The following is a 13680-nucleotide window of genomic DNA, read 5'->3' on the forward strand; positions in this document are numbered from 1 at the left end:
ACTACTGCTCTAGGATGGGTTGAGTTTCCCCCAGGAATAAAAAATGACATCAAGCACAGCAATCATGAAACAAGTGAGTCAGACACTCAGCTGGTGACCCACATACCTTGTGTCCTTTCATTCCTGTCGGTGGCCTTAGGCCTGCTTTTCCATGGGGAAACTGAGTATCAGGGCCGCAGGAAGTTTTCCACCCTCACTTAGCTAAACAGCAGAGTCCAGAGGCCCAATTCTCTCTCGTCCAAAGCCCTTCTCTGTGAGATGGCTCTCACCAGCCCCGCGGCTGGAGCGCTTTCATCCCCTTTCTTTGGTGGTTCCGTACCCTTCTTCACAGTTGGTTTCAGCAACCCCTTCTCTTGTTGCCCGTGCTTGCCTCTAACCCATGCCACATCTGAACCAGAGCTTCTAGTCTGCCTGGGGCTGGGAATTCAGATCACTCAGGGTCAACTGGCTCTGAGTGGAGGCCTGACAAGAGGGCCCTTTCTGTGCGAAATGTATGTGAGCTCTAGGACATCAGCTTTGAACTCTGTTTGCATTATGGAGGACCCAGGAGATGCCTGTAGAAATAAAACAGTTCCCTTCTCTGCCTTTCATCTGCTCCTTGGGGGATCCCCAGGCACTGGGCACACGCAAGGTTCTCGGACATTATTTGCTACCGTCGGCTCTGCAGACGGGGCCCCTGGCAGGAGGGTTGGAGGTCCTTCCCCGGTCAGCTCCTGTCTCTGTTCTGTCCTCATCTCCCCAGTCTCTTTCCTCCCCTGCCGAACTGGGCTTTTCACAGCCTCTGCACTTGTCCCAAACATCTCGCCTTGATGCTCTTGGGCCGGCTTCTTCCGTGTTTCCTTTTCTGTGAGCCCTGCCCCTACTTCCTTCCAGCACATTCTTCCTAGAGCCTCTGCCTATAAGAGAGGTCACTGACCCCTGTCCTAAGAGCTTCCACCAGGGTCCTGGCCCTTAGACAAGGAAGGAGCCCAATCTGTTCTGGCATCAGTTTCTTCGCCTGTGAAATGGGATGGCACCACCCATCTCACGAAGTTTAAAATAAACAAGGCGTGTAAAACACTTGGCCCAAATGACCACCCAGGACGTGGTGGCTTGTCCCCCTAGAGGACCAGTTCCAACCCACAGGGTCCCCAGCAACTCAGCCCTGCCTCTCTCTCTGGCTCCTTCTAGCTCTGTTGATGGGCTACATGCTCATGGTTCCTTCTTAGAGCCCTGTGGCTCAAGTAAACGTCCAGTCCTCTCAAACTGGCTCTTGGCACGCCTAGAAGTTTATGTATTTGTGTGGTTCTGGAAGTAGGGGTGTGATGGAGGAGGGGAAGGGCTGGAGGAAGTAGGGGCGGGTGACCCGGCGGGCGTTTCTGCAGGTAGGACTACAGGAGGCTCAGTTTTCACTCCAACGCTTGGTCTGAACCTAAGCCTTAGTCTGTCCTTGCACTTGCTCACCACCTCACATGCTGCCTCGGTCTCCATGTGCCTTTGTCTGCTTGCCCCACGCGGGATGTGGACTCCTGGAGGCTGGGGGTCCCCTGTTCCACCTCCAGCAGGCCCAGTCCAGGGAGCTGGGGGCCGCTGCCTTTCCCCCACTGTGTCGCCTGATTCTGTAACCGCACAGAGCCTCCAGCCTCTTGAGAGACCCTAGCGTGTATGGGCTTCCAGAGGCAAACAAGCAGTGAAGTATTTCAAAACCTGGTATTTCACCAGAAACGGCCCTTCAGAGGGGCCCAAAATACACAGCTCAGTGTTTGCACTTAAAAGAGTGGGAGGCCCAGCCCTAGGCTCGGTGGCCAGGTCTTCCCCATGTCAACAAGAGAAAGGAAAACAGCTTGGCTGTGTCTGGGGCCACCTGACAAAGGGGTTTTCCGACTGGGGCTGGAGGAGAAGGGAGGGCAGGGGATGCGGCTACCGACTCCCCTGGGCTCTTCCTGCAAATAGTGTAGAGACCCTGGGGCTTTCTTGTGAGCTCAGGGGAGAACCTCCTAGGGAATTCCCTAATAATGATAATTAATAATAATAGTTCCCAGTTACTGTGATGTGCTAAGCACTTTCCCTGGTTTATCCCCTGTAATCCTGATGAGGTCTGTGATCTCATCTTCCCCATTTTGTAGATTAGAAAACTGAGGCTTGGGCTTCCCTGGTGGCGCAGTGGTTGAGAGTCCGCATGCCGATGCAGGGGACACGGGTTCGTGCCCCGGTCCGGGAAGATCCCACATGCCGCGGAGCGGCTGGGCCCGTGAGCCATGGCCGCTGAGGCTGCGCGTCCGGAGCCTGTGCTCCACAACGGGAGAGGCCACAAGAGTGAGAGGCCCGCGTACCGCAAAAAAAAAAAAAAAAAAAAAAGAAAACTGAGGCTTAGAGAGGCTCACGTGTTGGTGAATGGTGGAGCTGATTGCAGTGGAGGTGGGCCTGGCACCCAGACCTGTGCTCCTAGCAGTATGTAAAGTTTGCCCTCCCTCCCTCCAAGGTCACTGAGCCCTGCCATGGTCCAGGCACTGAAAATACCGAGAGGAATAAAATACAGCCTCAGGGAGCTGCCAGTTAAAAGGACAGCCCTGTAGACAGGTGATGGTCATGTGAGAGCATGAGGGCTCACCGAGGTTTATTCAGAGTGTCATGGGAATGTGGGAAGGAAGGCTTCGCCTCTGCAGGGCCATGTCTGGAACTGGGGCCAGCTGACTAAGGGCTGAGAAGAGAGTCAGTATTGCCAGGCCGGCCGGAGGGAGCAGGGGCTGCAGGCCGGCGGCCGGGGGACCCTGCAGGCTGTGCCTGTCTGTTTAGCAGGGCAGGTGTGGGGTGGGGGTGGAGAGAACCACTTCCCACTGGGTCTGGGAGAGGATGAGTAGGGTGGGGCCGGGCCTCGGCAGAAATCGGAGGGCTTGGAGGAGCCCAGAGGATGAGCCAGGCCGCTGCGGTCCTGGACGGCCAGGGAGACGTTGAGGGTGACAGGGCACTGACCAGCCTGTCATGAGCTCTCTTAACACATCAGCCCCCAAGAAGAGGCCAGTGACAATTTCTCAAGGCCCCATACAGGCAGTGTGGGTAGTGATGACACAGTGGTGTGTCCCAAATGTGTCCAGAACTCAACAGTGTCACCTTTTGACAGTCCCATCCTTAGCACAGGCCTGGGATGCAGGTGTTCTCACCCCCGTGGTTCCCATGAGGAGAAGAGTTGGGTGGGATGGCCCTGGGTTAGGTGTCAGGAGACGGGGGCCCTTTGCGGTGTGATCTTGGGAAGGTCCTTTCACTTACCCCTGTGGGTCTCAGTTTTTCCAAAGGGAAATTAAGTGGATGGGATGACCCCTGGATTCTGGCTTGAATGGAAGCTCCTGTGTGACGATGAAGAGGGAGGGTGGTTTGCATCACAGAGTCTGCCGTGTCTGCACCAGGAGGTGGGACAAGTCTGGACCAGGAGACCAGACATGAAGGAGGCTCGGCTCCATCCCATGCAGGATGCGTTAACCCGGGGCAAGTGATTTCCCGGCTATAAAGTGGAGATAATAATCCCTCTCCCAGCTCACTCATGGAATTCTTGTGAACTTCAAATGAAGTAACAAGCATGAAAGTGTTTAAGCTGTAAGGAATGATATAAAGTTGAGTCACCTTCTGGTTTGGGAACCTTAGGCACCATTTAAACCAATTCTCCTATATTCCAGAAGAGGAAACAGAAGTTCAGAGTGGCTGTGACTTGTCCAAGGTTCCCTGGGCAGAACTGAGACCAGCTCCTAGATACAGTCTCTTCCCTTTAACCACTGCTGTTGCTGCTATGATTCATTTTGTCATAGAAAAAAACGTAACCACCACCCAGCTGACCCTTGGCGTGGAGCATCTCTTTGCCTTCAAAAGAAAAGAAAGAAAAAAAATTCCAAAGCCCAGCAGCCACAGAGCAGTTGCTTCTCAGGAAAAGCCACTGTCCACTGCCACTAGGTATGTGACACAGCTGAAACTGGCCTCACTGCCTGCCACCAAACAAACATGCCCTGTTCTGATGGCTCTGTGGCCGATGTCTCGCTGTCACCAAGCTCCTCCAAATCACTGGGGGAGGTTGTTTGGATATTTGATTAGCCACAGAGAGTAACTTGTGAGTGCTTGAGTGAGCCAACTCCAAAGCCATCACAGCGTTGAGTGCTTTAGGCTGTTAGAGATACCATCGTATCAGGGAAAGTAATGGTGGGCAGGGCTCCAAGAGGAAAGATAAGTGGGCTGTTGGGAGAAATTAATATGAAGAAAGGAAGTGGTGAATGAAGTCAAATGAAAACAGGGTCCTGTGATATCCATGACTCATAAATCTTGCTGATACCTGGGATGTGAATTCCCCGCTCTCCCTTGACTTAGCAAACTGCTTGTCCTCAGGGCGACCCTTTGGGAAGATTCACGGTGGGGACGGGCTGGGAGGTGGGAAGGGGTGGGCCCTGGAAAACCTGTGTGACTTTGAGGCAGAACTCCCATAAAGTTCTTCTGCTCCCACAGTGGGGATCCCCACCTAGGAAGGTCAGCCCTGCGTAGGAAGGTAGGTCAGCCCAGGACAGGATTCAGGGAGGAGGAAGTGATGGTAAGAGATGAAGGGAGGTGATGATGGGGGGGGTGAGAAGGGAGGTGGGAGAAAGCACAGCCGAATCTTAATTTCTTAGCGAGTTTGTTCAGACCAACCTACTGCAAGCTGTTCATTGCAAAGAGCCCCTTTTATTATTTTGAGCTACCATGAACCCCCGAATGTGAAAGATTGTGTCTGCCAAATGAATTCATTTTCCCATCTTTTTTTTTTTTTTTCAGTCAGCAATCTCTCTAAGTCCCTGCTCACAGAATCAGACCAGGTCGCAGAGTGCTCAGTTGCCTGTGGAATTGAGATGATTTCAGCCAAGGTTCAGTCCCTGGAGTTCAGTGAGCCTTACTGTCAGGTTTAGGTCAATGTGGGATTCCCATTAGGGGTTTTGAAACATTGGAAATCACTTGGGGACTCCATTGCTTTCCGCAAGGCTTAAGTTAGATTGGCAGCTATGGATCCTGTGCCACCATCTCCATTCCTACAGCCCAGTATCACATGCCTCTGGAGCCATGCTGGAGAGGGCCTGGCTCCATCCAGGATGGAGGAAGGACCATGAAGTAGATGGGAAAAGGGGAGGCCTGGCCTTGGAGACTGGGAGAGGTCCCAGGACATAAGGGTGGGAGGAGTGGCCTGGGTGTCACATCAGGGGGCTTCCTGGAAGCCCGGATTTACTAATGCTGTCCTGTGGTCCTCTGAGGCCAGGTCTGCGGTATATTGTGACCTCCCTATGTTAGGCTCTTGTGTACAGAAAGCCTGTTCCCCTGCAGCCAAGGAAAACCCCTGTTTCAGCATGTAGGGACCCACGTCAGAGTTCCCAGGCATGTAGCCCCAATAAGGCCAATGAAGGAACCGGGACCAGATTGGGAGATCCAAGGGATTCTGGAAAATGAGACCTTTTATGAACCTCAGAGGCAGGAGCTACCATTGCATTGCTCAAGCCCAGCTTCAAACCACAACTCGGCAGGGCGACACCTCCCATCTCTTCACCTCAGAGCTGGCCTTCCAGGACTGGCTGAGCTGGGAGTCTTAGCTCCAGTTTAGAGCCGAGGAAACTGAGGTTCCCGGAGGTGAAGTCATTTGTCCAGCATTACACTCGGGTCCTGAGTCCAGGCTTGTCCGACTCCAAGCCAAGCTTGTCCCTGCCGCCCCACGTGCTGTATGGGGTTTTAGCGCCCTTCAGGCTGTCTTCCCAGTGAGACGGTGAGCACTTAGAAGGCAGAGCAATATCTTATTTATGATTTGGTTTGCTTCATTTTGACCCACACTGATCGAGGGCTCACTTCATGTAGGCGCCGTACTAGGCAGGACCTGCTACATCGGACGTGGGGCCGGTGCTCAAGAATGTCAAGAGGGTGACAGCAGAGCCTTACCCCAAGCGCAGGCCTTCCTGAGGGCAGCCCAGGAAGCTGGGCCAGACACTGGGAGAGCAGAAAGGAAACAACAAAATCAGAAGCCACCGCAGCGCCCTTGGAGTACGGAGACAGCCGTGGGCACGCGGCTGAGGGAGAGCGAGGCAGGGTGCTGAGCCCACCGGGGCACCTGGCTCAGGGCCTATACTGCACATTTGTAGATTCTCCACAAAGGTTGGGAGAAAGGCCCCTCGGTGCACATTATCCCACAGTGATGCCATGAGGCAGACATTATTTACGTAATAGACCACCACGCGTGTAGTGTGTGCAGACGTCTTCCTAAGCACTTTGCTCTTAACAATCTTGTAGGGACTTCCCTGGAGGTCCAGTGGTTAAGACTCCACCCTTCCACTGCAGGGGGCACAGGTTCGATCCCTGGTTGGGGAACTAAGGTCCTGCATGGCCGCCCCATGGCGTGGCCAAAAACCAAAACAAAACAATCTTGTGATGTAGTTGCTTTGTTCTCCCCATGTTACAGATAAAGAAGCCAAGGTTCAGAGAGGTTAAGTGACTTGGCAAAGCTCAGCTAGGAAATAGGAGTCAACCCCAGATCGATCTGCTTCTAAAACTAGAAGTTTCCCCCAGGGCACCACATACTTTCCATGCGGGTAACCTTGATGACGTGTGGACCTGTGTTCAGGTCCTGGAGGGTCCCCAGCTTTCTGGAATGGGATGACAGGTCCATGAAGGGTTAGAGCAGATGGAAAGGGCTGAACAGTGAGCCCCAGGGCCTGAAGGCTGCCGAGAATCTGTACCTGAGGATCACCACAGGTGGGTCTGGGACTGAGGCTGGTTAAAATAGATGTATTGCAACTTTCCTCTTTTTTTTTTTGCGATACGCAGGCCTCTCTCACTGTTGTGGCCTCTCCCATTGCGGAGCACAGGCTCCGGATGCGCAGGCCCAGCGGCCATGGCTCACAGGCCGTGCCGCTCCGCGGCATGCGGGATCCTCCCGGACCGGGGCACAAACCCGTGTCCCCTGCATCGGCAGGCGGACTCCCAACCACTGCGCAACCAGGGAAGCCCTGCAACTTTCCTCTTTTTAAAGGAGAAGACATTGGAAAATAAATTAGAAGAAAAGAGAGAAAAACACCCAAGGTCCCAAGATCCAAATACTACCCTTATTAATATTTTGAAATACTCTCTGCCAGTCTTGGAGAAATATGAGAAAGATGTACCCTCCTAGCTTTTAGGGGAAAGGTGAAGTGGTATAACCTTTGTGGAAAGCAATCTGGTGACATCTATTAAAATTAAAAAAAATGCATACACCCTTCAACCCAGCAGTCTCACTCCTGGGAATCTAGCCCACAGAAATAAAAGCTCCATTAGGTAAAAATGTAAGTGCAAAGATGTTTATTGCAGCATTATTTGAATGACGTGTATGCGCGCACACACACACGGAACACAGCGGATGCCCATCAGCCAGGAAAATGATGGAATAAATAATGGTAAAGACACTGTGGATACAGCCAATAAAAAGAATGAATCAGCACAGGACTCACCAGACTGGAGGTGGTGCAGGAGGCTATTAAGAGGAAAAAGCAAGATGCAGAAAGCAAGATGATCCATCTTTTGTAAATTAGTGACAAATAGTACCCGCCTGTGTATTTGTGTGTGTGTGTGCATGTGTGTGTGTGTGTGTGTGTAGACACAGGTCTGCATCGGATTATACCAGCATGCATCTGAACACAGAAGGCCACATACTGAATTATGGGCATAGCTCACCTGAGTACAGGGAGAGGAGACAGGGAAGGTGGTTACTGACATGGCAGTACAGGCTAGGAAAGGGAGAGGGAATTCTTAGAAGAAAAAAGGAGAAAAACAAAGACTGCTCATGTCTCCCCAGCCTTTTTTCACCGTATAATCTTCTTCCAGCCAACTCCCTCGCTGTATAATCCCTGCTTTGCAGGCCACACCAGCCTGGCGGTAAAAACAGGACCATGATCACACAGTATACAGTAAACCTCCAATGCCAGCCCCCGCCAGAGCTCAGCCTGGGAGTCAGCCTGCCAGTCATTCTCCTCCTCTGCTTCTGAAACCTCCGCTGCCTGCCCAACCAAAGAGTCCCTCGTACCACCACTGCTGAAGCTGAGGGCGCCCACTCCAGTCGTCCCCAAAGAGGAGGGAGCCTGCTGGAGCTGTCAGGGTCCACACCCAGCTGTCCAGTCTCAGCTTGGTCTCTCCTCCCTGCATAGGTCATGCAACAGAAGGCAGATTGGGCTCCCTTAAATAAAAGAGGGGGTTTGATGGAAGAATGTTGGGGAGGCCACAGGATGGAAAGAAGGATGAAAATAGCTAACTGATGGAAGCAGGGGGGCCCCAGAACACCTCAGGAGCAGAAACTCCTGCCCATCTCCCTGGCTGGCCATTGCTGACGGGCTGAATGAATGCACGCCAACCTGGCTTCATTCCTTGCCTCTGCTCGGGGTTCAGAGTCCCAGGAGAAAGTCTCATTGGTCAGCTGTCCATCATCGGGCTGAACCAGGGCACTGGGAGGAAGGTTCCAGCAAAGGAGTCTCCGGGGTCCCATCCCCACTCCGCCCCAGAGAAACACAGTCCTCCTGTGTTTCCTATAAACTGAGGCCATGTGCTGTGACCTAGAGTGGGGAGGTGGGGGAGGGAAATGTCCCCTAAAGTAAATTGGGGACGGTTGAGGGAGGGGAATAGATGCTGGAGTCTCAAAAAAATCAAATGTCTTCTTCTCACCTGCCCTCACCATTCAGAATTTAGCGAGATGGGTTGGGTTTTTTTTTTTTTTTTTTTTTCTTGCGGTACGCGGGCCTCTCACTGTTGTGGCCTCTCCCGTTGTGGAGCACAGGCTCCGGATGCGCAGGCTCAGCGGCCATGGCTCACGGGCCCAGCTGCTCCGCGGCATGTGGGATCTTCCCAGACAGGGGCACGAACCCGTGTCCCCTGCATCGGCAGGCGGACTCTTAACCACTGCGCCACCAGGGAAGCCCGAGATGGGTTGGTTTTACTTAAGATTCTTTTGGTTGTAAGTGACAGAAACCAACTTAAGCTAGCCTAATCAGAAAACCAAGGAGCGGGAAGAATTTAAGGCTTTAGGGAGGACCATTCGAGGATCCAGACTCTCTCTTGGTCTATCTTTCTACTTGAGGATACATGCTCTCTTGAGTCGGCTTCTTCCTGCTTGTCTGGGCTTTTCTCTCTCTCACTCCAGACTGACTGTCTGCCCTTCCTGCGCATGGAGTTGGAAGTCTTCCAGCCCACAGCTCCTACATTTACATTTCCGCGATTCAAGAAAGCATCCAGGGCTTCCCTGGTGGCGCAGTGGTTGAGAGTCCGCCTGCCGATGTAGGGGACACAGGTTCGTGCCCCGGTCCGGGAAGATCCCACATGCCGCGGAGCGGCTGGGCCCAAGTGAGCCATGGCCTCTGAGCCTGCGCATCCGGAGCCTGTGCTCCGCAACGGGAGAGCCCACAACAGTGAGAGGCCCACGTACCGCAAAAAAACAAAACCCAGCAAACAGCCGTCCTATATGGAGCTGGGGGTCTGGGGTGAGGGACAAAAAGTGGGAGAATCAGGTTGGGAGCAAACAGGGAGCCATAGTTTTGGAAATGGCCTGAAATTACCCATGGTCTTTGCCACTTGCTTTGAGGAGTCATAGTGAGCATGATACAGGATTGGGTCAGCTTGGCTTCAAGAACTGACAGTTACGATCTGGCTGGGGATAAGTTTTGAAAAAATAGTTTTTACGTTTTCCAAACTAATATATGCACATAGCTCTAAAAAAACCAAATAACTAAAAGGCTTCATGTGCAAAGCAGCTGTCTCCCCGCATGCTCCTCATCCCTCGCCCACTCCTGAGAGGAAGTGCTTCTATTATATATCTCCATATACTTCTAAATAATTTGTTACGCTGCTGCTTTTTTCCCCCCTATTATCTATTGACTTCTTGTTCTGGCAATTGAGGATTTAGCTACTTTACAAGCCCTACCCTCCCACCCCCATTTCTTCTTCTCTCTTTACCCTGCTATGTTATATCACAGTTTTGGTCTGTGCTTACATTATCACGGCTGCAAAAACACTGTTCCCCATGACTCAAGTCAGGCACTATGATTACATTCCCCTTTTTGTACATCATTTTGTTTTTCTTGGTATTAATTTCTTTGCTTTTCATTGGCTCAGTTCTCTATGCTCCAAGAGAGCTATCAAATGTCTATCGTTATTGTTTTCTAAAAGTTTCAAACAACCATTTCATCTCCACGGCCCTCCCACTCTCACCCCTCATTTGGACTGGCTGCGGTCTGGGCCCCTCTAGGGGCTCTGGGCCCCGTGCAAGGTAGTTACTGGAAATTGTGCCAGTTTCTTGCGTGGGATCTCCTGTTTCCTATCTCCCATGTGTTCCCATTTCTTGGTTTATTCTCTTGTTTGGCTGAAGCACGTGCTATAGTAACTTCCTAAGAAAAGGTTAGGTTAAAGGGAGGTTAATTTTTTCATGTCTGAAATGTATTTATTCCATCGTCACATGTGAATTATAATCAGGTTGTGTATAGAATTGTGTCAGAAATAGTGTCCCTCTCTGCATTCTGGGGACACGTGTTTCCATTGCTTTCTACTTTCTCGAGTTCTGGTTGAGGTCTGACACCATGTGGATGCCATGGAGCGGGGGGGGGGGGGGGGGGGCGGTCTGGGAGCGCAACTGCTCCAGACTCACCACGGCCTTTTACAGACTCGGACCGGCAAGCACGGAGCCTCTCAGGAATTCGAGACAAATCAGTTCGCTTCTCATGGGTCTCCTTCTGCAAGTGCTTGATTTTGTAGCTGACTCCACTCTGCCAAGCCATTACCACTCAGAACGACTTTCCAGAGTCAGGACATTTGTTGAAATCTCTTACCTTCTGATGTCTCAGACCACTTTGGACTTGGGATTTTATACACTTCCCCCATTATGTCAGTTTAATGAGATGCTGAATGTGAGAGAAGGCCAAGGTGCGTTTAATCCACCGTGTTCAATCAGACTCCAATCTTGATTTTTTTTTCCTACACCTAGAACATACATAGTTTTCCACGTTACTGTAAGTGTTACGGGCTTGTTTTGTAATTGCTGTATAATATTTTGTATCCCATCAAGAAGATGTGAGATGGTTTATTTAACCTATCCCTTATTGCTGGATGTTTAATTTGCTTTACATTCACATCATGAATATGCTTATGGCTCTTTCTGTACTTGGGATTATTTCCTTAGGATAGATTCCAAAAGGTACAAATCTTTTAAAAAATCTAGATCAATTTCGCCAAAACTTCCAGGATGTTTGTCACCGTTTCTCCTGTGGTCAAGAGTGAGGGGCAGGCTGTCGTAACCGCCTGGCTGGTCTTCTACAGCTGTGAGGATCTTATTGAAACTCAGGTCTCTGCAGGTTTCCCCAACACCACGTTCTGGTGAATCTGTGGAAGCTGACAAAGGCATTCGTTCTTGCTAAGAAATGTCCACATGCTTGTCTCAACCAGTTAAAAAAAAAAAAAATGCTGGTGAGGGAAGAAAGGAATGTAAATTCCTTTATTTTCTTCCTCAGTCTTTCCTCTAAGGAAGGGAGGGAAAGTACAGGAAAAGAAAAAATAAATTTTTAAAAAGCTATTTGAAAAAACAGCATGAGTTGAAATCAGCCAGGATGGTTAGTAACTGTAAATCAAGAATCTTATTGCTTCACCTCATTCGTTCTGGAACAAAGGTGTTTCAGTATACCAGTAGGGTCACCTTCTGAAATCTGCTAATAGAGACCTGTGGACCTTCCATGATGGAGGAACTGGCAAGGCCCGTAATTCAGGGCCCCGTTTTACAGATGAGGAGACAGAACGCAGAGAGGGAAAGGGGCTGGTTCATGACCACAGAGCAAGCCAGTGGCAAAGGCCTCAAAAAGAGCTGGGGCTACCCAGACGAAGATGTTTCCTCTGAACCGGGCATGCCTGAATCATGGCTGGTGTTGTCAGTATCATGTCTGTGACAAATAAGATCTCAGTGGTGGCACAAGGCGGTCCGTGGGCTTTCCCTCAGAGCAGCTCTGGAGGAACCATGGCATTAGCAGCCAAATCAGTATCACACTTTGCAGGGGCTGTTGGTGGCTGGATGTGCAGTGAATTGTGACTCTTGGTTCATGGCTGTCTGGGGCCTTCCAGTGGAGAGGGTGGCCATCTGAAGGGCTGGCTAAGCATCAGAATGTGAACTTTGAGTCCTGGGGTCCCCAAGGAGCCTAGCAACCCTCTGGACTTGCTGTGCCAAGTCCTGAATGCCCCCCTGGGCCCTCCCCCAACACAGAGCCTCGCTTTGACCCTTACACTGGGTCTTTCCAGATCTCTAACTGGGTGTGACCAAGTGTTTCTAGTGCCATTAGGCTTGAATTAAGGATCATCCTGTGAAAGCAAGACCGGTGGGTGGCCGTTGTCCTTTATTCCCAGGGCCGGGCTAAGCTGATGGGCTCCGGTGTCGACTGCCAGGAACCCACCTCGGCTCCACCACTGGGCAATGTGCCTGACCTGAGTGCATCGGCATCCCTGAGCCCAGCTGTCTCATCAATAGAATGGAAGGTGTTAGGTTGCACAGATGATATTGCTGATCTTCAACCATTTTTGACCTATGAAACCAGCACATTTCATATGGCTCAATCTACTAATAGTATCTAACTTACAGCATTTTGAGGATGAAGATGAGATCATTCGTATCCAATGCTTTGGCATGCATTTGAAATGTAATAGCTACCAAGGTTGGTACTTATTTTCTAGACTTAGGGCCTGGGCAAGGAAGAAGTGAGCTAACGTGGGTTAAGCATGTACTATATGCTTGGTACTCTGTATGTCATACAATTCATCCTCTCAACAGTCCTAGGGAGGTTTGGCATGACTGTCTCCATCTTATAGATGAGGAATCTGAGGCACAGGGAAGTTAAACAAATTGCCAAAATCATAAGGCTAGTTAGTGGCTAAGGTGGCATTGGAGCCCAGAAGCGTCTCACTGGAGACCACGTGCCTTCCCTGTGACACTCTGCCACGTTCTGAGTCTTACTGAAGAAGCCTTGAGTGTCTTAACGGTCTTTGCCTAAATTTGAAATTAGGAAAAGAGAGAGGTTATTATGAGTTATCTCCAATGAATTAATAAGCCTCATGTGTATAATGTTTTGTCTGAGTTCATAAAACAACATGAAACATCATTCACTCCATGAAAGAACTCTTGTTTCCATTTACAGCTAAGAAAACAGGCTCAGAGAGGTTATAGGATTTGCCTAAAGTCACACAGCAGGAAGAACAGCCGAGATCCACCTCCAAGTCCGCTGGACTCCCAAACCTTTGCTTTCTCTACACTGGGCGAGAACCACAGCTTCCGATGTCCTGAAGAGGGCCACAGCCTGGTCGGTTGCTGGAATCTTCTCATCCAGCCGCTGAAGCGGTTCCTTCTCCCCACTCTCCCTGTGCTGTCTGCATTTCACTCGTCTGCAGTGGTGCGGGTCCCAGATCCGTGGGAAATTATCACTTACTGAGATCACTGTGAACTGCAGCCACACCCCCCACACACACACCACACACACATCAGAGCTCTGCGGGGAGGGCTCTGCACGCTCAAAATAGCTCTGTGTTATTAGCTGCATTTAATTGAAGGTGTTTCGAGGGCAGCCTCCACCAGGCCCAAACCAAATGGAAACCGACACACTGTCAAATTAATGTCCCCAGACCATGATAAATGGCCGGGATGGTGAGTAATGCTTCCATTTCTTGTTT

The sequence above is a fragment of the Mesoplodon bidens genome (assembly GCF_964165515.1).
Source record: "Mesoplodon bidens genome assembly, chromosome: 3".
Classification (NCBI taxonomy): Eukaryota; Metazoa; Chordata; class Mammalia; order Artiodactyla; family Ziphiidae; genus Mesoplodon; species Mesoplodon bidens.